A 23,142-nucleotide genomic window follows, 5' to 3' on the forward strand; every position below is an offset into this window, starting at 1 on the left:
TCCTGCTTTGCCAGGGAAACTCCTGGTTTTCTCTGAGTATTCAAAGAAACTGGCAAACTTCTGGGGAAAAGTTGACTTTTTGGGGATGTCTTGTGCCAAAACTGCAGTGGAGCTTCTTTGATATCTCCCAGGAAGTGAACTGCCTGGGAAAGTGGTGGAGTCCCCATCCCTGGAGGGGGATCCGAGGCATTTGGATGCAAAACTGGCTAGGAAATTGTTCACCAAGAAACAGCACCTGATTTGACAAAATATTGGGATTGAGGATGTTAAGTGATGGTGTTAAGGACAAAATCGGCCAGGATTTGCTCACCTTCTCCTAATTAATGAGTGATACTTCATGTGTCACCATTCCAAGCTCTTTGGATATCTTCTGTTCTTCTCAGAAAAGTCATCTTAAACACTTTTGGGTTTTAAAAATTTCATTTCCCAGTCGTCTCGTCGCTGCTCTGGGTCTGAGACTTTCCTGCCTTTGGTTTGGAAGCAACTGTTGCTGAGGGACATCCAGAACGCCACTGGGATGATTCCAGAAAAAGGGATTACAGGCAGAGCCAGCCTGTGCTATGCTCATAATGGGAACCAAAAAAAAAAAACAAAAAAACAAAATACCAAAAAACCTAAAGTAAATTAAAAAATGAAAGGCCAGTGTGACCATGTTCTCTGGGGTCTTAGGATGAGGGAAGAGATGAGGATCTGACTCCATGTTTCAGAAGACTTGATTTATTTTATGATATATATTACATTAAAACTATACTAAAAGAAGAAAGGATTTCATCAGAAGGCTAGCTAAGAAAAGAATAGGAAGGAATGATAACAAAGGCAGCTGTCCCAGCTCTCTGTCCGAGCCAGCTGACTGTGATTGGCCATTAATTAGAAACAACCAACATGGGCCAATCAAAGATCCGCCTGTTGCATTCCACAGCAGCAGATAATCAATGATTACATTTTGTTCCTGAGGCCTCTCAGCTTCTCAGGAGGAAAAAATCCTAAGGAAAGGATTTTCCATAAAAGATGACAAGCCAGGAGCTGCAGTGGTGATTTTTGAGAAGAATATATTCCATTTCTTTTCCTGACGTGCACTTCCCAGACCACCTTCAGCCATTCCCTGCCACCACCCCTCACCTTGGGCAGAGAGAGATGAAGGGTTTAAAACCCTGCAGAGCTTCTGCAACCCCAGTTGATTTTGGGGGACCCATTTTGGGATTTTGACCCATTTTGGGGGACCCAAAGGGAGTGTTTTTTGCAGAGCTCAGCCTGTGCCTGGAGCTGGATAACACCAGGCATTCATTTCATCAGCCCTGCAGGATCACAGCTCGCCTGTGAACGCCGGCCAAGTGAAAAAGGGCCAACAATGCCTTTCTTTTTTCTTTTCTCCTTGATTGGCTTAAGCCAGTATTTTTAGCATTTTCTGTTTAACCACGAGCTCAGAAATCAGAGCAGGTAATCACCAATTTCAGCATGGGGCGAATTATGGCAGCCCCTCCATAAAAGCCACGGGGATTTGGGGAACAAAGTCGGGAGGAATTCGGTGCCAGAGCCGGAACCACGAGGAGCCCTGGGCTGGGCTCTGAGCTGGGCACTGCCTTCAGAAAGCCAGCATGGAACGAATTAAAAAGGGAAGCAGCAAACTCCTCTGGGGTTCCATAATCGCTTAAACATTCCTCTGGGACATCTGAGGGAGAGGGGAGAGGGAAAAGGGGGGTGGTGGTGGTGAAAAAAGTGTTTCTGACATTCTGGGGAGGAATGTTAGCAATAAAAACAGGGACCCAAACGGGTGTGCCACGGCCTGCATTAGTCACAGAGCAGATGTGCAGCCTCCACTTTCCCCCCCCCCGCTTCCTTCCTTCCTTCCTTCCTCCCTCTCTCCTTCCTCTTCCTCCCTCCCTCAGCAGTTCCACCTGCGGGATGCAGGGCTGGGGGGGTGTTTGGTGTCTCGGCTCCGGGAAGGAAACAATCGCCCCAAAAATCAGTTTGGGAGTGGAATGACCCGAAAAATAAACCATGTGTGAGTTTTATTTATCTCTCTGCTTGCTGCAGGGAGCTCACAACGGGGTACAAATGATGAATTTTGGGGGGTTTTGCCTCATTCTCACACCCCTAGGATTCACAGGGTCACCCCTTTCCTCTCTTTGGAGGAAGGCACCAGGTGATGCCAAGTGACTCTGGGGTCAACAGAAACGATCCAGATTGGTCTGGACCAATTTTTATCTAATTTTTTTTTATTTAGAACGAAAATTGCTTTTTTTCCACCCAAGGAGGCAGGTCATCTGCTACAAGGCCTCAGAAATTCCAGTGGGAGCCAAGGAACCCAAATCCCCTCTTGCCTGTGAGCTTTTAATGTCCCCCTTGGCTTGCACCTCTGTGTGTGTGTGCAAAGAATGCCAAGTTTGGGTTTATTAAAGGAAGAAAAAAGGGAAGAAATAAAAAAAACCCAAGTGCCCAGAGCCCAAGTGTGACATAAGGAGCCTCGAGGCAACTTTCATCATGTTTTTAATGTGGTTTCCTTCATCTCCCTGGCCTGTTTGCTGCAGCACATTGGAGTTGGATGATGTTTTTACCAGATCAACGTGAGGATGCTCCCCCCACCACCTCAGGGCTGCACCTGAGAACAACAAAATAATAAAAAACCAGTTTAATCTTTCAATGAACACAGTTCTGAAGCACAGTGTCATTTTGTCCTGGCACTAATTAAAAAAAAAAAAATTACAAATAAAAGCATTTGGCCTCATTATTCACCCCTAGGGGGATTGGACATAGTTTGATTCCCTAAAAGAAATCCCAAGCCTTCAGAAGCATAAAAATCCCAATTTCAGCCTCAGAATTTGCCTGTCCATCCCAAAAGGAGAAATGGGAGAATCCCCCTCATGCTGCAGCAATGCTGATCATCTCCAGGTCAGGATTTTGCCTAAAAAATGAACACAGCAGAGCAATCATTGCCAGCATTCCCGTGCTCCTGTGCCTGCTGCACGTGCTGTGTGCATCCCTGATCCCTGCATCCCATCCCCGTGTGCATCCCACATCCCTGTGTGCGTCCCAGATCCCTACATCCCATCCCAGAGTGAATCCCTGATCCCTGTATCCCATCCCAGATCCCTGTGTGCATCCCTAATCCCTGCATCCCAGATCCCTGTGTGCATCCCAGATCCCTGCATCCCATCCCAGAGTGAATCCCAGATCCCTGTGTGCATCACACATCCCTGCACACACCCCAGATCCCTGTGTGCATCCCTGATCCCTGTGTGCATCTCTGATGCCTGTGTGCATCTCTGATGCCTGTGTACATCCCAGAGCGCATCCCTGATCCCTGCATCCCAGATCCCTGTGTGCATCCCTGATCCCTGTGTGTGTCCCAGATCCCTGCATCCCATCCCAGAGTGAATCCCTGATCCCTGCATCCCATCCCAGATCCCTGTGTGCATTCCAGATCCCTGCATCCCACCCCAGAGTGAATCCCTGATCCCTGTGTGCATCCCAGATCCCTGTGTGCATCCCAGATCCCTGCATCCCAGATCCCTGTGTGCATCACACATCCCTGCACACACCCCAGATCCCTGTGTGCATCCCTGATCCCTGTGTGCATCCCTGATCCCTGTGTGCATCCCAGATCCCTGTATCCCATCCCAGATCCCTGTGTGCATCCCTGATCCCTGCATCCCATCCCTGTGTGCATCCCAGATCCCTGCATCCCATCCCAGAGTGCATCCCAGATCCCTGTGTGCATCACACATTCCTGCACACACCCCAGATCCCTGTGTGCATCCCAGATCCCTGCAGCACTCCCCAACCCTCCCTTTATTTTCCCTTTCCCCCCCATGAAGGAGCAGTGGCTCATTTTCCAGCCATTCCCACTGAATCCCATTTTCCTGCTGGATGGGAGGCAGAGCAGGAGCTGGAGCCTTGCAGACAGACTGGGCTCAGCCCTGGGCTGGCTGAAACCCCTCCTGGTGTTCCCAAAGTGTGGAGCAGCTGGTTCTGAACCCCTCCTGGGGAACAGGAATGCCTGGGGGGGCTCCTCGTCCAGGAAAGCCAGGAAATTGTGAAGGGGTTTTAGAGCATTATCTGGATTTTGGAGTTTTGGAGCATCACCTCGAGTTTTGAAGCATTACCTGGACTTTGGAGTTTTTGGAGCGTCACCTGGATTTTGGAGTTTTGAAGCATTATCTGGATTTTGGAGTTTTGGAGCTTTGGAGCATCACCTGGATTTTGGAGTAGTTTTGGAGCATCACCTGGAGTTTGGAGCATTATCTGGATTTTGGAGTAGTTTTGGAGCATCACCTGGAGTTTGGAGCATTACCTGGACTTTGGAGTTTTGGAGCATCACCTGGATTTTGGAGTTTTGAAGCATTATCTGGACTTTGGAGTTCTGGAGCTTTGGAGCATCACCTGGATTTTGGAGTTTTGGAGCATCATGTGGAGTTTTGGAGTTTTGGAGCATCACCTGGATTTTGGAATTTTGGAGCATCGCCTGGAGTTTGCAGATGGGAAAAGAGCTCCAGCAAGAGGGAAGGGGAGAATGCAAGGGAAAACAGCCTGAAAGCAGAACCAGGGTGTGCCCAGTGATGATCCAGGGGAGGAAATCACACCTTGGAGGAGCCAAGTGGGGCCCAAGGAAAGATCCTGTGCCATGAAATCCCAGCAGGGATCCCAGGATGTCAAAGGGAAGGGAGCTGTGCTGGCCAGGCCCAAGGGATCCTTCAGGTCATCTCCAGAGGCTGCTGGATGGATGGATGGATGGATGGATGGATGGATGGATGGATGGATGGATTCCAAATCCAAGGTTTCATTCCCAACAGATGCTCCATGACCTGGTGGAGCTGGGGTGAAGCAAAGGGAACCTCTTCCCACAGGGAATTCTTTTAAATTTCTTTTCTTCATTCAATTTCTTTTTTTTCAAGGTGGAAATGGGTGGATCTGGCCAGGCTGCCATACGTGGGCAGAAGGCTTTACCAGGTCCTCAAAGGTTTTTCAAAGGTTTGATCACCCTCTGTGTGACAATAAAATCTCGGAGGAGATGAGGAGATGCTCAGCAGGTTGGGTTTGGTGCACAGGAGTGACATTTCCCTGTCCAAAATCCCTGTCCATTTTCCTGTTTGGAACTGAGAGACCATTGCTGAAATGCGAGTGTGGAAAGCAGGAATTTGGGATACTGAGCTCTGGTCTGGGCAGTTCTGCTCAGTATTGGATTCTTGGGTCTTTGGGAGATCTCCAGGACAGGTGTTTGTCCTGCTTGGAGCCCAGCTGTGCTTTGTGGAATTGAACTCTATTTCTTGGCTGAAGCTGAGAACAAATTACCTCACCCAAGCAAACATTTCACCCATTTCACTCACTCCAGCTCTCCCTGCAGCTCCAGAGCTTTCCTGCCATCCTTTTTAAGGTGAGGAAAGTTGGCTGAGCTGGTGAAGAGAGAAATTTTCATTGTTTTGTGTGTGGGAATGGGCAGGTTTGGCGTCACACATTTCTCTTTGTCCCAGGGGTGCCTGACCAAGGAGATTCTACCTCATCTCCCTCCGGTTCACCTCCTGCTTTTCTCCCTCCAGCTGCCACCTTGGCTCACCCATCTGCAGTCAGCAAGAGAGAAAATTGTGCTGATTGAGCAGGAAAATCCCAGCTCTTTTGGTGAGGAGGAAATCTTTTCTTCTTACTCACAAAACAATGACACAGGGATGACAAAGACCCCCAAGGAAAGCTCTGGAACTCCAGAACGTGTGCCAGCAGAAGGTGTTGATCGAAGGGCTGGAGCCCCTCTGCTCTGGAGCCAGGCTGGGAGAGCTGGGGGTGCTCACCTGGAGAGGAGAAGGCTCCAGGGAGAGCTCAGAGTCCCTAAAGGGGCTCCAGGAGAGCTGGAGAGGGACTGGGGAGAAGGGATGGAGGGACAGGACACAGGAAATGGCTCCCACTGCCAGAGGGCAGGGATGGATGGGATATTGGGAATAAGGAATTGTCCCCTGTGAGGATGGGCAGGCCCTGGATCCTTGGCAGTGCCCAAGGTTGGACATTGGGGCTTGGAGCCACCTGGGACAGTGGAAGATGTCCCTGGCCATGGCAGATGATCCTTAAGGTCCCTTTCCAACCCAAACCCCTTCATTTTATTCTATTCCAAGGCAGCACCAGGAGGAGACCCCAGCCCCAGGGATGAACACAGTGTCAGCCTGCCTGCTGCCCAGACAAAATTGGAATTTCCAGGCAGTTTGTCCCATGCAGAGGCCATCACCTGCAGTAAATAAAGCAGCTTTCCTGAGCAGAGAGCAGGTTGTGATGGATGGAGTGTCAGCTGTCGCTGCAGCCACGGCCCAAGTGTTGGAAATGCCATTATGGCAGTGCTCATAAAAGCTCAGCAGGGCTGGGAAACTCTGCCTGCTGCTGCTGCTGTGCCTTCTTTCTGCACACTGGGCCTGCTCTGCTGCAAAACACATAAAGAGGTGCCTTAATAGGAAAACAGGTTTTTGGTACACACAGAAATGTTTGTGCAGCAGGGCTGGATGTGCAGAGTCCGTTTCCTCAGAGGAGCTGAAGTGGTGGATAAGGCACAGAGTCCAGGTGCAGAGCTGAGGCAGAAATAGCCCTGGAAGTGCTCGTGTGAGACAGAGGAACCAGTGGAGAGAACAAATCCCTGTGCTCTGCTGTCCCTGGGTGTCTTGGTTTGGAAAGACAGGAGTCTGCTGAGGAAGGCAGGAGCCTCCCCTGAAATGGAGAATGTAAACCCTCCCCACCCCTCCCAATTGCTATACATTTTAAATTAAGGCGCTCTCAGGCAAAAATATGGGAGCAGAAATAACAGTTCTTTAATAGTGAAGAAAAATAAAAGGATAAAATAAACAATGCAGTACACTAGAACAACACTGACAGAGTCAGAACCCAGCCTGACACCCTGTGGGTCAGGGTGCTGGTGGCAGTCCCACTGGAAATGTGGCTGCAGCCCTCCTGCAGTGTCAGGGCTGGTTCTGTTGGAGCAGGGGGATCTGTAGAGAAGGATGGATTCTTCCTCTGAAGATGCAGTGGAAGGAGAGGCAGCTGCTGTTCCTCTGGGGAATCCCGTGGAGAAAACCGTGCTGGTGTCTCACAAACCTCTGGATTATATCTGGGTAGCAATGCTTGGCTCCTCCCTCTGGGCTCACATCTCCCAATGGGATGTTCTAGTTCTTATCAGCCATGCAGTGACATTCAATAGTCTGTTATCAGCAATGTCCCCTGCCAGGGAGGTGTGAATGTGGTCACTCAGAGAGAGAGATAAAGCAAACTGCCCACTTGGCAAAGGTAATCTGCCATACAGATGGGGATGGAAAACATCTTGCATGGAAATCTTCAACACTGGTTTACAGAGGACAGGCAGTTTGAAGGGGGAAAATGTTCCCCAGTGTTGGAGACTGCAATGCAAGTTGTTTTCCATTCCCATCTGTATGGCAGATTACCTTTGCCAAGTGGGCAGTTTGCTTTATCTCTCTCTCTGAGTGACCACATTCACACCTCCCTGGGAGGGGACATTGCTGATAACAGATTATTGAATGTCACTGCATGGCTGATAAGAACTAGAACATCCCATTGGGAGATGTGAGCCCAGAGGGAGGAGCCAAGCATTGCTACCCAGATATAATCCAGAGGTTTGTGAGACACCAGCACGGCTTTCTCCACGGGATTCCCCAGAGGAACAGCAGCTGTCTCTCCTTCCACTGCATCTTCAGAGGAAGAATCCATCCTTCTCTACAGATCCCCCTGCTCCAACAGAACTACCCCTGACACTGCAGGAGGGCTGCAGCCACATTTCCAATGGGACTGCCAGCGACAGCCTGACCCACAGGGTGTCAGGTTGGGTTCTGACTCTGTCACTGTTGTTCTAGTGTACTCCATTGTTTATTTTATCCTTTTAATTTTTTCCATTTCCCTATTAAGGAACTGTTTTTCCTGCTCCCATATTTTTTGCCTGAGAGCTCCTTAATTTCAAATGTATAGCAATTGGGAGGGGTGGGGAGGGTTTACATTCTCCATTTCAGGGGAGGCTCCTGCCTTCCTTAGCAGACTCCTGTCTTTCCAAACCAAGACAACCAGCAATTGCCTTTTTACCTCAGTGGCCTCCCAAAACTTGCAATTCAAATGCCTGACTAAGGCCCTGGTGGCTGGGCTCTGGGCTCCCGGTTCAAACGTGGAGCAGGGTCTATAAAACCTTTTATATCATCTCCAGTAATATTAGAATCATATTCCCCTGACCATCCTCAGGGAAACAGCTCTTGACACACAACTGGGATGAAAGGAGGGGAACACATGGTCTCAGTAAAAAGGGAGTTAACAGAGCATTCCAGGCAATAACATCACACTGCACGGTGTAGCAACAAGCCAAGAAATCACAATTATTGGGGCTCAGTGGAATCCAGAGGTGCTCCCAGAGCAAGGACCCCAGGCACTCAGTCCATAACAGTCAGGCCCAGCCTCAGTGGTCACCCTGCAGAACTCTGGCCCAGGGCTGGCATGGAGAGCCCTGTCCTGCCATGATAGGGGGAGTCAGCCCTGTCTCCCTTTTCCCTGCTCCCTTTTCCCTGCTCCCTTTTCCCTGCTCCCCCCTTCTGTCGCAGACATCTTTTATGAAAAATCCTTTCCTTAGGATTTTTCCTCCTGAGAAGCTGAGGAGCCTCAGGAACAAAATGTAAACATTGATTATCTGCTGCTGTGGAATGCAACAGGTGGATCTGTGATTAACCCATGTTAGTTGTTTCTAATTAATGGCCAGTCACAGCCCAGCTGGCTCGGACAGAAAGCTGAGCCACAAACCTTTGTTATCATTCTTTCCATTTTCTATTCTTAGCTAGCCTTCTGATGAAATCCTTTCTTCTATTCTTTTAGTAGAGTTTTAATGTAATATGTATCATAAAATAATAAATCAAGCCTTCTGAAACATGGAGTCAGATCCTCGTCTCTTCCCTCATCCTGAGACCCCTGTGAACGCCGTCACAGCTTCCCCACGAGCCACAATTTCCATAGGGGATGATCCCCCTGTGCTGGCCCCTTCTCCAGGAGGAGAAATGGGGGGCTTTGTGTCTCACCCCTGCTCTCCAGGGCCAAGCAATGCCTTGAAACCTCCTTTTCTTCCAGAGCCATGATGGGTACCAGAGCTTCCTGCTCCCCTCTCACCTGCCCACACCCATCCTGCCTCCAATTTCCCCCTTTTTAAGCCTTGGTGGTGTTTTTATCCCCCTTGGCACACACCAGAGGGGTTGGGTGGTGGGTGCCTGGGGGCAGGCAGGAATGTGGGGTCGGGATTTGCAGGGCACAGCAAACCCCACTTGGCAAGGCCTGCATCGCCCCCCCCTCCTGACATGGAGCCATGAAAAACAACTTCCTGTCAATAAACAGGAACAAAAGCTTGGAAAGCTCTTCAAAGTGGTGAGTTATGTCGAAAATATGTTTCGGGGCACTCGGAGTGTTCCTGCGAACTGGAGGGAAGTGATTGTTCCTGACGCTCCGGCCTTGGAGGGGGAGTTTATAAATACCCAGGGCTGCGTGAGTTCCCTTTGCCATGGGGGAAAAAAACAAAACCCACACATGGAGGGAGAGGAAGAGGAAGGGAGGAAGGCCTAAGAGGGGTAACAAATTTAAAAACAGCTCCAAAATCTGGGGAATGGGGTGAATTTTAAAAAGCAGGTGTGAGGTGGGTTTTGGTTTGGGGAAAGGGTCTTCTCCCCACACTTGGCCTTGGTGGTGCTGGAGCAGGGGAGGGAGGGAAGGAAGGACTCCAGGAAGGAAGGACTTCAGAAAGGAAGGACTCCAGGAAGGAAGGAAGGACTTTAGGAAGGAAGGAAGGAAGGGCTCCAGGAAGGAAGGACTCCAGGAAGGAATAACAGACTCCAGGAAGGAATAACAGACTCCAGGAAGGACTCCAGGAAGGAAGGAAGGGTATGGTTCCCATTGGTTTCCCCAAGTCAAAACATGTGCTGGAGTCTCAGCCAGCCACGCTTCTTGTTATTTTAATGAGAAATTCCATAATTAGTGGCAAAAATCAAAAGAAGCCACGCTGCAAGTGAAGGAAAATCCCTCTCTGCCCTCTCCAGTGTGTGATGGGTGCGTCAAAGGGATGTGGTGATTTTTTTTGTGTATTTTACAAAGAGATATTTCTTGACAGGCTGGGATGTTCCCTAATCTGTTTGCTTGAGGGAACTAAAGAGAAACATTGTAACAACAAAACAGCAAAACAAAAAAGCAACCAAATAAAAGTGGCAGGTTTTTTTACTTAAGCAGTCCTTGTCTCCCCACCTGTGATTCATTTGTCAGCAGTTAAACATCATTACAACATTAACAGCCAATCTCAGGGCAGAAGAGCTGGGCTTTGTACAGCCATAAAGCACAGGACATCAAACTGCACTTTATGGAGCCGGGGCCGCTCAGGAGTGACCCCTTCTAAACTTTTACAGTTCTCTGCATTCTTCTGATTATGGCAAAGAATTATTTGGACTTTGATATATATATATATGTATTAAAAGAAGAGGATAAAAATAAAATAAAAAAAAAATCAGAAAGGAAAGAAGGAAAGGAAGGAAGGAGTGTTTTATTAAAAACATTTCATCCAGGTTCTGTAGGAGGAGAAACAGAGAAGAACCTCTTTGCTGTTGCAAGAGGATTTCAGCTGGTGGGTTTGATTCAGCTGCCCGAGTGGTCACGGCTGGATTTGCTTGGGTTCCTGCTCAGAAACAAACACGTGGGCTTGCACTGCACCCCGAGCCTGCCTGACATCCCATTGCACAACCCCTGGCAAGCTGCAGCACCAGGAAAGGCCTGGCCAGGGCTTGTTTCCCTTTCTCCTTGGGAGGAAAGATAACTCGGTGGGTGAGTGCTGACTGACTCCCTCTCTCACCTCCTCCTCCTCCCTGTCTGTCCCTGCAGCACCCCTTGGAGCTGCTGGTGAAGGAGTTCAGCAATTCTCCCAGAAAACAGACCCTGGAAATCTGATTATACCTCTCTTCTCTCTGCAGAGAACACAGGGCTCATCACTGCCCTGCAGCCCCAGCAGGGATGGGAGAGGCATCCAGGGGATACTGCAGGCTGTAGTGGGCAGGCAGGAAACAGGAAAGCTCCTCAGGTTTTCCTCCTCTTTTCCAGGTCCCCCCTTGTGCTGCTGGCTTGGCTCAGAGGGCTGCACTTCAGCACTCGGCCTGTGGACCTGTGGAGCAGGGAAAATCCCAGGGCTGTGGGAGCCCTGCTGCACCTCTATGGAATATCACCTGCTAGGCAGCACTATTCCATGAGAATGGGGCTTTTCCTGGCTGTAAATAACGGGATTTTATGCACTCCCTCACAGAAATGCACCTGTGATGGACATCTGCACTTACAAGGGTTATCGCAGAAATTCAGGGAAGGGATGGGATGGGATGGGATGGGATGGGATGGGATGGGATGGGATGGGATGGGATGGGATGGCTCAGCAGCTCTTCCACTCCTGGTTTAGGAAGGGCAGGATCTCAGCCTCCTGATGCCCAAGGGTGCCCATCCATCATGTTGTTCCCTGTGCTGTTTTTTTGGAAAACGCCCTCTGAGCAGGGAGCTGGATTTAGGGGCAGATACAAGAGCCATAAATCACAGGAAGCCCCCAGGTCAGGGCAGTGGGCTTTTTGGAGGTTGCACACAGTGGAGAAGTGCTGACGAGACAGATTTTTCCAAGGAAACTTGCCACTTCACAGAGTAGCTGTTTCCCATGGGGAAGAAATGTGCTGAAAACTCTCAGTATTCTCCTTTTACGTCTTTTTTTCTTCTCCCTATTTTATTTTGATGGGTTGAGGGGAGACAAACCTGAAATGAAACACTTCATTTTGGTCAGTTTAAGCTGATAGGGGGAATATTTCATTCTTTTGATTGGATGGGTTTCAAATAAATTCAGAATATGCTTCAGCTTTGCTTGGGGAAAGTGCAGCCCCATCTCTTCTCCTTTATTGGGGATCTGCTCTTGGGAGCACCTCCATGCCCTGGAGGCAAAGAGCAACTTTTGTGCTGGGAATGGTGCTGATCCCAGGGCATGGCTGCACATTCCAAAAGAGCAGGGAGGTTGGGAGCAGCCCTGATAATCCACAATTCCTCTCCAGAGCTGCATGAAGGAGAAGGAGAAAGAGAGAAACTCTCCGGAGATCCCTGTCCCAAGCCCCTCCCTGCTTCAGCAAAGCAAACAGGGTGATTGATTTAACACAAAGACCTGAAAATAAGTATTTTGCAATAGTTTCAACTCCTGCTCAGGTTTCCAGCATTTCAAATCATCTTTATGTCACATCAGTTCCAACATATCTATAGAAAATACTGAGTTTCTTTACTCGACAATTGTCCCAGAGCCTCGTTTGTATTTTCAAGTTGTCCCAGCCTTCCTTCCCTCAAACTGGAATCTGAGATAGGAAGACAAAGAAGAGCTGGAATGAGCCATCAGTTGCTGATGTTTTCGTGCTGAAGAGCTCAGTGATCACTGCTGGCTTTTTTATTTTCCCCCTGTTTGTTGGCCAGCTCCCTCCAAATTTCTCTGGTTGCTTTCTCCAGAATGGTTCTGTTTTCCCCAGTAAAATTCAAAGCACAGATCAAACAGAGCAGGTTGTCTTGTTTTTCTGTTCACATTTCTTAGGGGAAAAAAACCCTAAACTGGCGTGTTTTGAAATGGTATTACCTTGTCCTAAAAGTGCTGAAATCCAATCTACTATCAAAAGCAGCATTCTCCTGGGGTTTGGGAATTTTTTTTTTTTTTGCAGTCCAAATGCTACAAATGATGCTGGCTAAAGCAAAATAAAATAACAAAATAGGGAGTAATGAGGTTTTAGTGGGACAGATTGGGGAACGTGACCCTGCTTTGTCCAGGATCCCTGGCCGCTTCTGCAGCTCCAGTGCAATTGCAGAGTGGAAAATGTGATTTTCCTGCAGGAGGATCCCTGATATTCTTTCTGTGTGCATTGACAGAGCTTCTGTGCTGGCATGGGTGTCAGAGAGGGAACTGTGAATTTCCCCTGGATGTTTTATTCTGGGATTTTTCCAGGAGAAACGCAGGAATTGCTATCCCACAGCAGGAAGGAGATGTCCTGTCCACACTCATGGACTCTGCAATGAACCCTCCAAAGACACAGCAAACCTGGTTTGAGCATTTGCTCTTGTCTGAACCTTGGCAAACGCTCCTGCAGACCTGCTCCAAGTGCAGAGTAACCTCTGGGAAGGGAGATTTGTTGCTCTGGAGCCAAACCAGGCAGCATTTCATGGTTCTGGAGCCCCACATTCCGGGCTGGGCAAGCTGATGGTGCTGGTGTTCACCCCATGGGATGGAAGGGACCTCCAGGTGCCCTCGGCTCTGCCCTCCCCACTCCAGCTCTCAGGGGTGGCTTCTCCAGAGGTTTCTCCTCAGGTTGGAGTCCCTCTCCTTCCTTCTGGGACTCCTTGAGGGGCCTTTCCTCTCTGCCTCTAATGCTCCTAGCAGCCATGCAGCGAAGCAGTCCCAAAATCCAGAGGTTTTTGTGAGTTTGCTGTGAGCTGGACGGGAGCCCCGATGGCTCTGATGCATTGAAAGGAGCAGGGGAAACCAGGAATAACAGGATCTGTTGCCATAACACAGGGTGATCCAACTGCTGCTTCAGAGCTAAAAATAGTTGCTCCCTGTTAACCTCTGTGCAGGAAGGAAGGGCTCCAGGAAGGAAGGACTCCAGGAAGGAAGGAAGGACTTCAGGAAGGAAGGAAGGAAGGGTTCCAGGACTCCAGTATTGGAATATGAATCCCAATATTACCAGTTAGATTGTGCCTGGGCCAGTCTGACCCTCGCTGCTGAGCCAGAGGCGGCTTCTGTGGTGCTTCACCCCAGAGACACCTTTAGCTTGCTGATGGTTTCAGCTGGGCACTAAACAAGTCCAGGCTTGTTAGGAACTCCGTTTACCTCAGGAGGAAAGCTTCAAGCGATGGTGAAGAGAAAAGGAGAGGATTCTGCTGGAGGGTTTAATATCCAGAGGTTTATTCCATGGTTACAGACGTCTGAATCTTGGGAAGAACTCCAACAGAATCCAAGCACATGGCCGGACTCACCTTTTAAGGTCAGGGGGAGGGGAGGGGACAGGTGAGCCACCAACCAGGTGGGGGGGGCGGGGTCTCAAGGGACGAGGGACACCTAGACAGGCCAATGACCTCTGGGCCTGAGGGGCATCCTTTGAATTTGCCCAGCCACACGACGCCTTTGCTGGAATGTTAAGCCTGATTGACAGGACTCACTCAGCAAGGGGGCGAGGGGGGAAGGGAGGGTTTTGGCACATCTGGGTAAGGGACCCAGAAGTTTAAAACACACCGCAACACTCCAGGACTCCAGGAAGGACTCCAGGGCACCAGGAAGGAAGGAAGGACCCCAGGAAGGAAGGACTCCAGGAACGACTCCAGGAAGGAAGGACTCCAGGAAGGAAGGAAGGAAGGACTCCAGGAAGGAAGGACTCCAGGAAGGAAGGAAGGAAGGACTCCAGGAAGGAAGGACTCCAGGAAGGAAGGAAGGAAGGCCTCCAGGAAAGAAGGACTCCAGGAAGGAAGAAAGGAAGGACAGACACCTGGCAGTTCCAGGAGCTGGAACGAGGAGCGGAAGAACAGGTTTGCTGTTAAATATCTGGGATGAGGTTTGACAAGACCCAGCTCTTCCCTTGGCTTTGCCCCACGCTCCTCACATGGCACTGGACTGCTCCTTTCTGTTCCTTCTGGGTTCTTCCTCCCTTAAACGTCCCAGGGAAGAGGCTATTCCCAAAATGTTCTTCCAAAGGGTGGAGTTACTCCAGCCTTGCTGGTCTTGGAAGCAGAAGTCCAAGGAAACGCTTTTGAGGACCTCTGACCCCACAGCCTGTCTGGCCTCATGCCCTGTGCAACAGTCACCACCAGCCATTCTCCATAGCTGGGAAACAGTTGGGATTTCCCTCCTGGAATTTCCCAGCAAAACCAAGGACCGACCCCAAGCTGTCGTGCCGTGTCCCTGCTCCGGAATTTGGTTGTTTTCCCTTTTTTTTTTTTTGCCCTCTGACAAAACACACCAAGTTGTCGAGGAAGGGGAGGCCTTGATGGATGAAATTCCCAATTTCCAGATCCCCAATTTTGGAAAAGGGCTGCTTTGTTCTGAGCGTCTCCAGGGGTGTTCTGGCTGAGGGTTTGCCATGCCAGAGATCCTATAAGAAATCCCAGGAATTGGCTGCCAAGGCCTGGATGGCTTCCATGTCTCCCTTGGGCAGCAGGATGCTAATTGCCCTCTCCTGATGATGTCTGCAGGCTGTGGAGCTCATGAGGGGCAGCTCTGGAAGAAGCCACAGCTCCATCCCTCTGCTTTAACATGGAACTCAGGAGATTCATGTGTTTTAAACAACCCAAACCAGAGCACACGGAGCAGGGCTGGGGTCTCTGCCCACTTCTTTTGGATATATCTGCCAAAGATCTCATCAGTTCCTGTTCCTGAAGTTCATGCCACAGCACAGCCAACCCAAAGCCGTGGAAAGTACAGTTTATTTGGAGAGTGAAAAAGGCCTCTGGATCTGCAGCTGCTATAAACTCACAGGAGACTTTTTTTTTTTTTTTTTTAACAATAAGTGGGAAAGTCTCATTAATTTTGCCTGCCAGTTTCTGAGCTTTTGGGGTATTCCAGCATCTGCCTCTGCGAAGATTAGAAACCCTGTTTCTGTGAAGGCTGGGATCCTTTCCCAGCAATAAAAGACAGAGGTTATTTTTAGTGGAGGGTTGAACTTAGCAGGGTCACGAGAAAATGGGAGATAGACGGGAAATATTGGTTAAACAGTCATCGTGGGAAACCCCTGGGAGATGAACCTGCACTCATTCCCTAGGTCTGCCTATCCCTGCTCTCCCTAGATTCCGGTGCCATGGATTCGGTGTCTGTGTGGAGCTGGGAGGGATTACCTTGTCCTTGGATATGCCCACTGTGAGAAGGGATCATCAGAAAGTCAAGGAATCACCACCCACTGCTTCTCTGTCCCCTTCCTCTCCTTGCAAAGGACTTCCAGACTTCTCCAATCTGCTTCCTAGAGGAAGCTGGTGGGTGCTAAATAGATTTATGGAAGAGAAGAGCACTCCAAACACTCTGGGGTTGCCGTTTCTGCTCATCCCCCATGTTTTCAGCATTTTAAACAGGAGCAGTCCTATTACAAAGCTGAACATTCCGCTTTTTCTTTGGGAAGAAAACTTCGATTTCACTGTTTTGCATCAAAATCCGTATGGAATTCTCTCTCTGTCGAGCTGAGGGGCGATGACAAATTGCAAATGGCAGGGCTGGAGATCAAGCAGGGGAACTCCTGTTTCCCTTTGCTTGAGCAGGACCTGGAGAGCAGCTCCTGGAGCACTGTCCCCATCAGACCCTGGTGCTGATTGTCACACCCTGAAGGGCCACGAGGCCACCTGAGAGACACAGCGTGGCCACAGCTGCTGAGAACGGGAGATCCACATCCCCTCTTTCAGTGGCACCAGGCTGGCACAGGTGGAGCCACTTAGGCAGGCACTGGCCACAGCACATCCACAGCTCCCCAGGGTTTGGCTCCGAGGTGGGAGCCTGCTAAAATCCACGAGCTCTGCCAGGAAACAGCTGCCTTTGTTCATTCTCTCTCTGTTTATTGAGCTCCTTTCCCAGGCATCTCCTCTTGACAGCTGTAACAATGGGAATCTGCCTCTGGATCACCGAGGGTGTCCCAGCATGGGTGGGAATTGGGGTGGTTTGAGTTTCCTTTGGTGAAAATGGAGGCGGTGCTGTTGGATAGCATTGACCTGCAGTGTGCTCAGGTGTGAATCTCCTGCTTTGGAGGCACAGGGAACACCTCCACTGGAGCTGGAGCTGGATATTCCAGGCAGGCGCTGCTGGGCTGGAATATAACCCCAGGGAAGCAGATGGATGTTGTGGTGTCTTAACTTCTTTTTGCCAGGGCTGGGATTAAATGTGTCATATGGAATTTCTTGTTGGGACTCAGATGTTTATTAGTTCTTATCTCTGTCACAAACCCTTATCTCTGTCTCACAAACCCTCAGTTCTGCAGCACTTCACTCCAACAAACTAAAAACGGAGCCCCATCTCTCTCTCACTATAAGGCCTTTAAAGGATAAACTGTCCAGTTAAGAAATGACACCTGAATTATTTTCACTTTTAACCCAATAACCAACCACCCATGGCTGCAATGGGGACTTTTTTATCCAGTTACACAAAACCACTCAAAGCCATGGAGAAGAAGTTGGAGAAGAAGGTGAAGAAGAAGGAGAAGGGGAAGAAGGAGAAGAAGAAGGTGGCGAAGAAGAAGGTGAAGAAGACGAAGGAGAAGGAGAAGGAGAAGGAGAAGGAGAAGGAGAAGGAGAAGGAGAAGAAGAAGAAGAAGAAGAAGAAGGAGGAGAAGAAGAAGAAGAAGAGGAAGAAGAAGAAGAAGAAGAAGAAGAAGAAGAAGAACAAGAACAAGAACAAGAACAAGAACAAGAACAAGAACAAGAAGGACCAGCCACTGCCCTAGAACCTCCATCTTGCTTTATATATATTGCTATATTCTAAACCCTTAAACTCTAAGTTTTCCACCTTGTGATATGACACACTTCCATTCAAACTCCACATCCTTAATTTTAGTTCTATCATTCAATTTTGGAAGCCTTCTCCACGGCCTCAGGTCAAATGTAGTGCTCCTCTTGGGGGTCAGTGTCTGCCAGCACACAAAGTCTGAAATTCTCAGCATCCAGGGTTCCAGCAGGATGTCTGATTTGGGTGCTCATGAACCACCCCATCACTGCCCTGGTGGTTTGAGTCTGTGTTGGCTGTGGCTTCTCTCTCTGGAGCTCCCTGGTGTGGAACCAGCCCCGTGTCCCTCCAGGCCTGGCTGACCCCTCTGCCCATGCTGGGAACCCCACGGGGCTCCTGCAAGGCCAGGAAATCTCTGCCACCACAACACAGACAAACCACATCCATGTCTGTCCGCGGCTCTTTCCACAACTCCCGGATTCCACTTGCAAAATAATAAAAAAAAAAAATAAATAAAATAGCCAACCCAATTTGGGTTGTTTAGTAACACCAGAAAATGAGTGGGAGCGAGTCCTCCAGGACCAGACATGGACATTGGGAATGCTCCGTGGTAGGAGCAATTACCCCATTGCAACAGGCTTTTCCCACTCACCTTCAAAGCCAAGTTGGGCTCCAGTTGTATCCAATGCTGTGGCATGGAATAATGTCTGCTTGGGAAAGCCGGGCGATAGTTGGCTGAAGAAAAGAAAAATATCTTTCAGATATTTTATAATCCAAAAAACGTGGTCTCCAATGAGCTTTTTCCAAGCACATTAGTGCTACAGCCATTAATAATCATAGGGCTCAAAGAAGGAAAAAAAAAAATCAGCTGGAAGAGAGTTGAAAGGGAAACCTATTAAAGTAAAAAAAGCAATTTCCCAAAAATATATACAGCTTCATTTCCAATTTTTTTTCTGGGGTTTTTTTTGGGTTTTCTTTCTTTTCTCTTTTTTTCTCCTGAGTTATTTTTTGCTGTAACTAAAACTTTCAGTGACCTAATAGTCCTTTAAAAAGACAGCTGCAGGGAATAAAATGGGGCTGTTTTGTTCCTCTTGCATTGTTCCTAACAGCGGGACCCATTCCTCCTTGTCCTGATTGAATGCTTCCCAGAGTGTCTAGACATGCCACCACCACTGCTGAGGAGCCAGGAGATACCAGGGATACTCATCCCAGGAGCTGGGAAGGCCCCTTATCTGTCCTCCTCCCCATGGAGAGCCTCTCCAAACCCAAGACTTGGGCAAAACCCCAGATTATGCAATTCCTAAAAATATCTCCGGCGCTGTTCATTTTTAGGTTGTGCCGCGGTCACATTTTCCATGTTTTCGGCAGCGGGAAGGCGAGATTCCTGCAGGAGAACACAGCTTCCCAAGCAGGCATTTAGAGGGCAGCACCCAGCTCCCCGTGCCTGGTGACCACAGAGCAGAAGGTCACAGGATGAGCTGTCCCATCCCTCATGTTCCTGCAGTGTGGGACAGCTTTCCCTGCCTTCCAGGGAGGCTCCAGGGGCACCTACCTGGCCCTGACACTCCAGATGTTCCCAATATTTAAATATTAAAATAAAATATAAATAATAAAATAAAAATAATTATATAAATAAAATATGAATGTAAAATATTTAAATATTAAACTATAAAATGTAAATATTTAAATAATTACATATTTAAATAAATACCCTTTGTGAGATGTTTCACCCTGGCTTCCGCCGCTTTGTCCAACTCTCACTTCCCAGCCGCTCCTTGGCGTGGCAATTCCTTGGCCCTGGAATGTCTCCGGCCGGGATGAAGTGCTGGTCCAGTCCTCTCCTTTCTGCCAAAGGTTGTTAGCACATCCATCCCACAGCTCATAGCTCATCTCCAGTCACACCCTTGGATCCCAGAAATCCCGTGTTCCAAGGACAGGAAGGCTCTTGCCGGCAATCCCGGGAGCGCTTGAGGCGGTAGGAGCGCTTCCCAAATAAAAAATAACAGGGATAATAATAGCCCTTATCCCTGCATCCCCCCTTCTGAAGCACCAGGACTTGGCCAGAGCCTGTCATCTGTCAATTACAATCTATTTCTGTCCTGTGCAGAGGGATCTGGCCGGGATTCCTGGGATTGGGCTGCTGGCGTGACTCATTCCCAGCTGATTGCTCCGTGGCTTCAGCCAGGTGCTCCTGGGACTTGGTGTCCTCATCTGGTGTCCATAAGGAATCCCTGCTTCAGGGGCAGGAGGGAGAAAGGGAGCGCTGGTGAGGAGCACATCCCTCAGAGCTCTCTGCCCAGAAATCGCCCTTGTGAAGGCCCAGAGGTGTTCCAGAGGTAAGGACAGGAAAGACAGGGATGAAAATCCTCAATGTGGGTTTCTGCTGCACTGAGGGAAAGATGGAGTCACAAAAACCTCAGGAATCCACCTCAAGGATCCGCAAAATTCTTTGAGGGAAATCTTGTGGGGCCGTTCTCAAGGATGCACAAGATTTCTTGAGAGATTTCTTGTGGACCCATCTCGAGGATCCTTCAGACTCCTTGAGGGATTTTTTGTCAACCCAATCTCCAGGATGCACAAGATTCCTTGAGGGATTTTTTTGTGGACCCAATCTCAAGGATCCTCTAGATTCCTTGAGGGATTTTTTGTGGATCCAGTCTCAGGGATCCATGAGATTCCTTGAGGGGTTTCTTGTGGATCCAATTTCAGGGATGCACAAGATTCCTTGAGGGATTTTTTTTGTGGACCCAATCTCAAGGATCCTCTAGATTCCTTGAGGGATTTTTTGTGGATCCAGTCTCAAGGATCCACAAGATTCTTTGAGGTATTTTTTGTGGATCTAGTCTCAGGGATCCAAAAGATTCCTTGAGGGATTTTTTGTGGATCCAGTCTCAGGGATCCAAAAGATTCCTTGAGGGATCTCTTGTGGATCCAGTCTCAAGGATCCTCCAGACTCCTGGATAATCCTTCCAGCTGTTGTTATCCCGAAGGTGGTGGGGGCAGAGGGGTGCCACCATTGCACAGGAGATGGAAAATGGGGAAACTTTCTCCAGCACCCTTCAAACCCAGCTCCTTTCTTTTTTTTTTTTTTTCCCTCACAAAATAGATGCTGCAGGTGACAAACACCAGCTGAGCAAAGAGGGGAGGGGGATGGAGGGGAGGAATGATCCCAAAATAAAAAAAATAAAAATTGTGCTGGTGTTGGTGTGCAAAAGGCAAAGCTGAAGGTGAGCAGAGCTCCGGGCAGGCAGGGGAACAAAATGTGGTCCTAATTACTCGCTAACTATCCCACATTTCACAAGTCATTTTAATGGCCCGAACGGATTCCTTTCAAGCCGGGAGCCAGCGCTGGAGCGATAGGGATAGAGTTCTCTCGCAGGGGGACATGTGGTGCCAGAAGCCCGCTCTGAGCGGAATATTGTTATCTGGAATGACATTAATGCATCCTGCTATTCCCTCTCGCCGGATCGTGTGCCGGGCAGGGACCGTGGTGCTGTTAACATGTCAGCATTCAGGCAGCATCCCGGCACAGCAGCTGCTGCTGAGGGGTCAGGAAGGCAGCCCTGGGGGTAATCCCCATTGCCCTGGGTAAATCCAGACTCTTCCCAGGAGTTGGATGCTCCATGGGTGCTCCATCCTCCTGTACTGTGCTTCCAGGTGATCTGGAGAAGGAATGGCTGGCACTGGATGCTGCTTTGGTCCAGGGTGTTTTTTCCTCTGTACCCAGCGAAATAATGACAGCTCTCACAGGAGATCACTGCTGCTTTTCCCTGGCTTCTGGACACCTCACAGTAATTGGAAACAAGCTCAGTAAGAGGCGGCTGCTGAAACTCACCACATGCCTTTAAAAAATGGAATATTTTTCCTTCCCCTTGGGTTTTATTGGGCTCTAAGTGGGGAGCTGTTAAATTGTGTGGATATTCTCCCAGCTCCACCTGCCCAGTGAGTGTCTCTGCTCAGATCTTGTGGCTTGGCTGCTGAGGATATAAACCAGAAAAGGGAAAGGAAACGTCAGATTTGGGTTTTCCTAATTGTGGGAAAAAAAAAAAAAAAACAACACCAAAAATTGAAACAAATCCCTTGTTTATTATGCAGAACACATCACATTTAAAGCTTCACACTGAATTTCCAGGCCTGAAAGGAGGAGAAGCCTAAAAGTTGGAGAAGCACCAACTCTTTTTCCACCTTGGAACCGTTTGGGTTGGAAGCGACCTTTAAAGTTCATGAAGCCACAAGCAAGGGCACCTTCAATTGGGTTATTTTAATGCCTCGTTTTCCTTGCCCATAAGTGGGATATACCAGCATGTTTTCAGTCCCAACCTGCCTGAACACAGGTGGTTTAAAGCAGGGTCCACGCTGGGCCTTGCTTGGGCTTGTTTCCACTGCTCACTGTGGTGATTATCCAAGATAAATCTGGGATATGTTGGGATCCAGCTGACAGAGAACTCACCTGGGCTCTTGACACGGTTTGGACAGACAGGAGTCTGCTAAGGAAGGCAGGAGCCTCCCCTGAAATGGAGAATGTAAACCCTCCCCACCCCTCCCAATTGCTATACATTTGAAATTAAGGAGCTCTCAGGCAAAAAATATGGGAGCAGGAAAAACAGTTCCTTAATAGGGAAATGGAAAAAATTAAAAGGATGAAATAAACAATGCAGTACACTAGAACAACAGTGACAGAGTCAGAACCCAACCTGACACCCTGTGGGTCAGGGGGTTGGTGGCAGTCCCATTGGAAATGTGGCTGCAGCCCTCCTGCAGTGTCAGGGGTGGTTCTGTTGGAGCAGGGGGATCTGTAGAGAAGGATGGATTCTTCCTCTGAAGATGCAGTGGAAGGAGAGGCAGCTGCTGTTCCTCTGGGGAATCCCGTGGAGAAAGCCGTGCTGGTGTCTCACAAACCTCTGGATTATATCTGGGTAGCAATGCTTGGCTCCTCCCTCTGGGCTCACATCTCCCAATGGGATGTTCTAGTTCTTATCAGCCATGCAGTGACATTCAATAGTCTGTTATCAGCAGTGTCCCCTCCCAGGGAGGAGTGATTTTGGAAGAGATAAGGAAAACTGCCCAATGAACAGGAGACAGCTGCCATACAGATGGGAATGGAATCCATCTTGCCTTGCAGTCTGGAGCAGCCCTCCTGAGGGAGTTTGTTCTTTCATTTGGGTTTCCTCATCCATTCCTGAGCTCTGGTTGTGAACACCTCCACAAAGGGATGGAGGCAGCTCCTGGCTAGCGAATAATGTCTTCATTTGGGAGTGGAAACCCACTTAATTTTGGAAACCCACTTAATTTACCCTGGCTCTTCTCAGGGACACAGGTTTATATTAAATGACAGCCCATCCTGCGCTGCACCATCTCCATCACACCCTACAGCTGTGCCAAAGTGCTCCCCTTGTCCCAAATCCCACGGCAGCAGCTTTTCCTCCCACCCAGGGCAGCAGCCAAGGAGAATCCAGCACATCTCCTTCCAGCCTCACCCTTCCCAGGGAGCTCCTGGCCCACCCTGGGGACGAGATGTGTCTCCCACCACCTTCCAAAACATCCAGGCTATCCCTTCCAAGGCTGTCTCCCTTGCTCATGAGCTTCATCAAAGAATCAACAGGATCAGAGAGCTCTCCCAGTGGCCAAATTTGAACTCCCTAGTGGAAAAATTAATAAAATCACATGTTCCTCGCCAGATGTGCTGACAGAATCAATGT

General features: G+C 49.1%; 1 long non-coding RNA gene across 3 annotated transcripts; it reads right to left on the reverse strand.

Annotated features, from left to right (window-relative positions):
- Positions 1–2,232: 2,232 nt before the first annotated feature.
- LOC106629932 (uncharacterized) lies at positions 2,233–19,516 on the reverse strand. 3 transcript variants are annotated; one of them, XR_012582019.1, is made up of 3 exons: positions 19,155–19,516; positions 18,096–18,178; positions 2,233–2,599 (listed from the first exon to the last, which is right to left on the reverse strand). It is a non-coding gene; the product is annotated as an uncharacterized LOC106629932 (long non-coding RNA). The 3 variants fall into 3 exon arrangements; XR_012582017.1 differs by lacking the exon at positions 2,233–2,599 and adding an exon at positions 7,932–10,660; XR_012582018.1 differs by lacking the exon at positions 2,233–2,599 and adding an exon at positions 7,932–12,347.
- Between the last annotated feature and the right edge of the window lie 3,626 nt (positions 19,517–23,142).

This window comes from Zonotrichia albicollis, chromosome 10 (genome assembly GCF_047830755.1).
Source record: "Zonotrichia albicollis isolate bZonAlb1 chromosome 10, bZonAlb1.hap1, whole genome shotgun sequence".
NCBI classification, from domain to species: domain Eukaryota; kingdom Metazoa; phylum Chordata; class Aves; order Passeriformes; family Passerellidae; genus Zonotrichia; species Zonotrichia albicollis.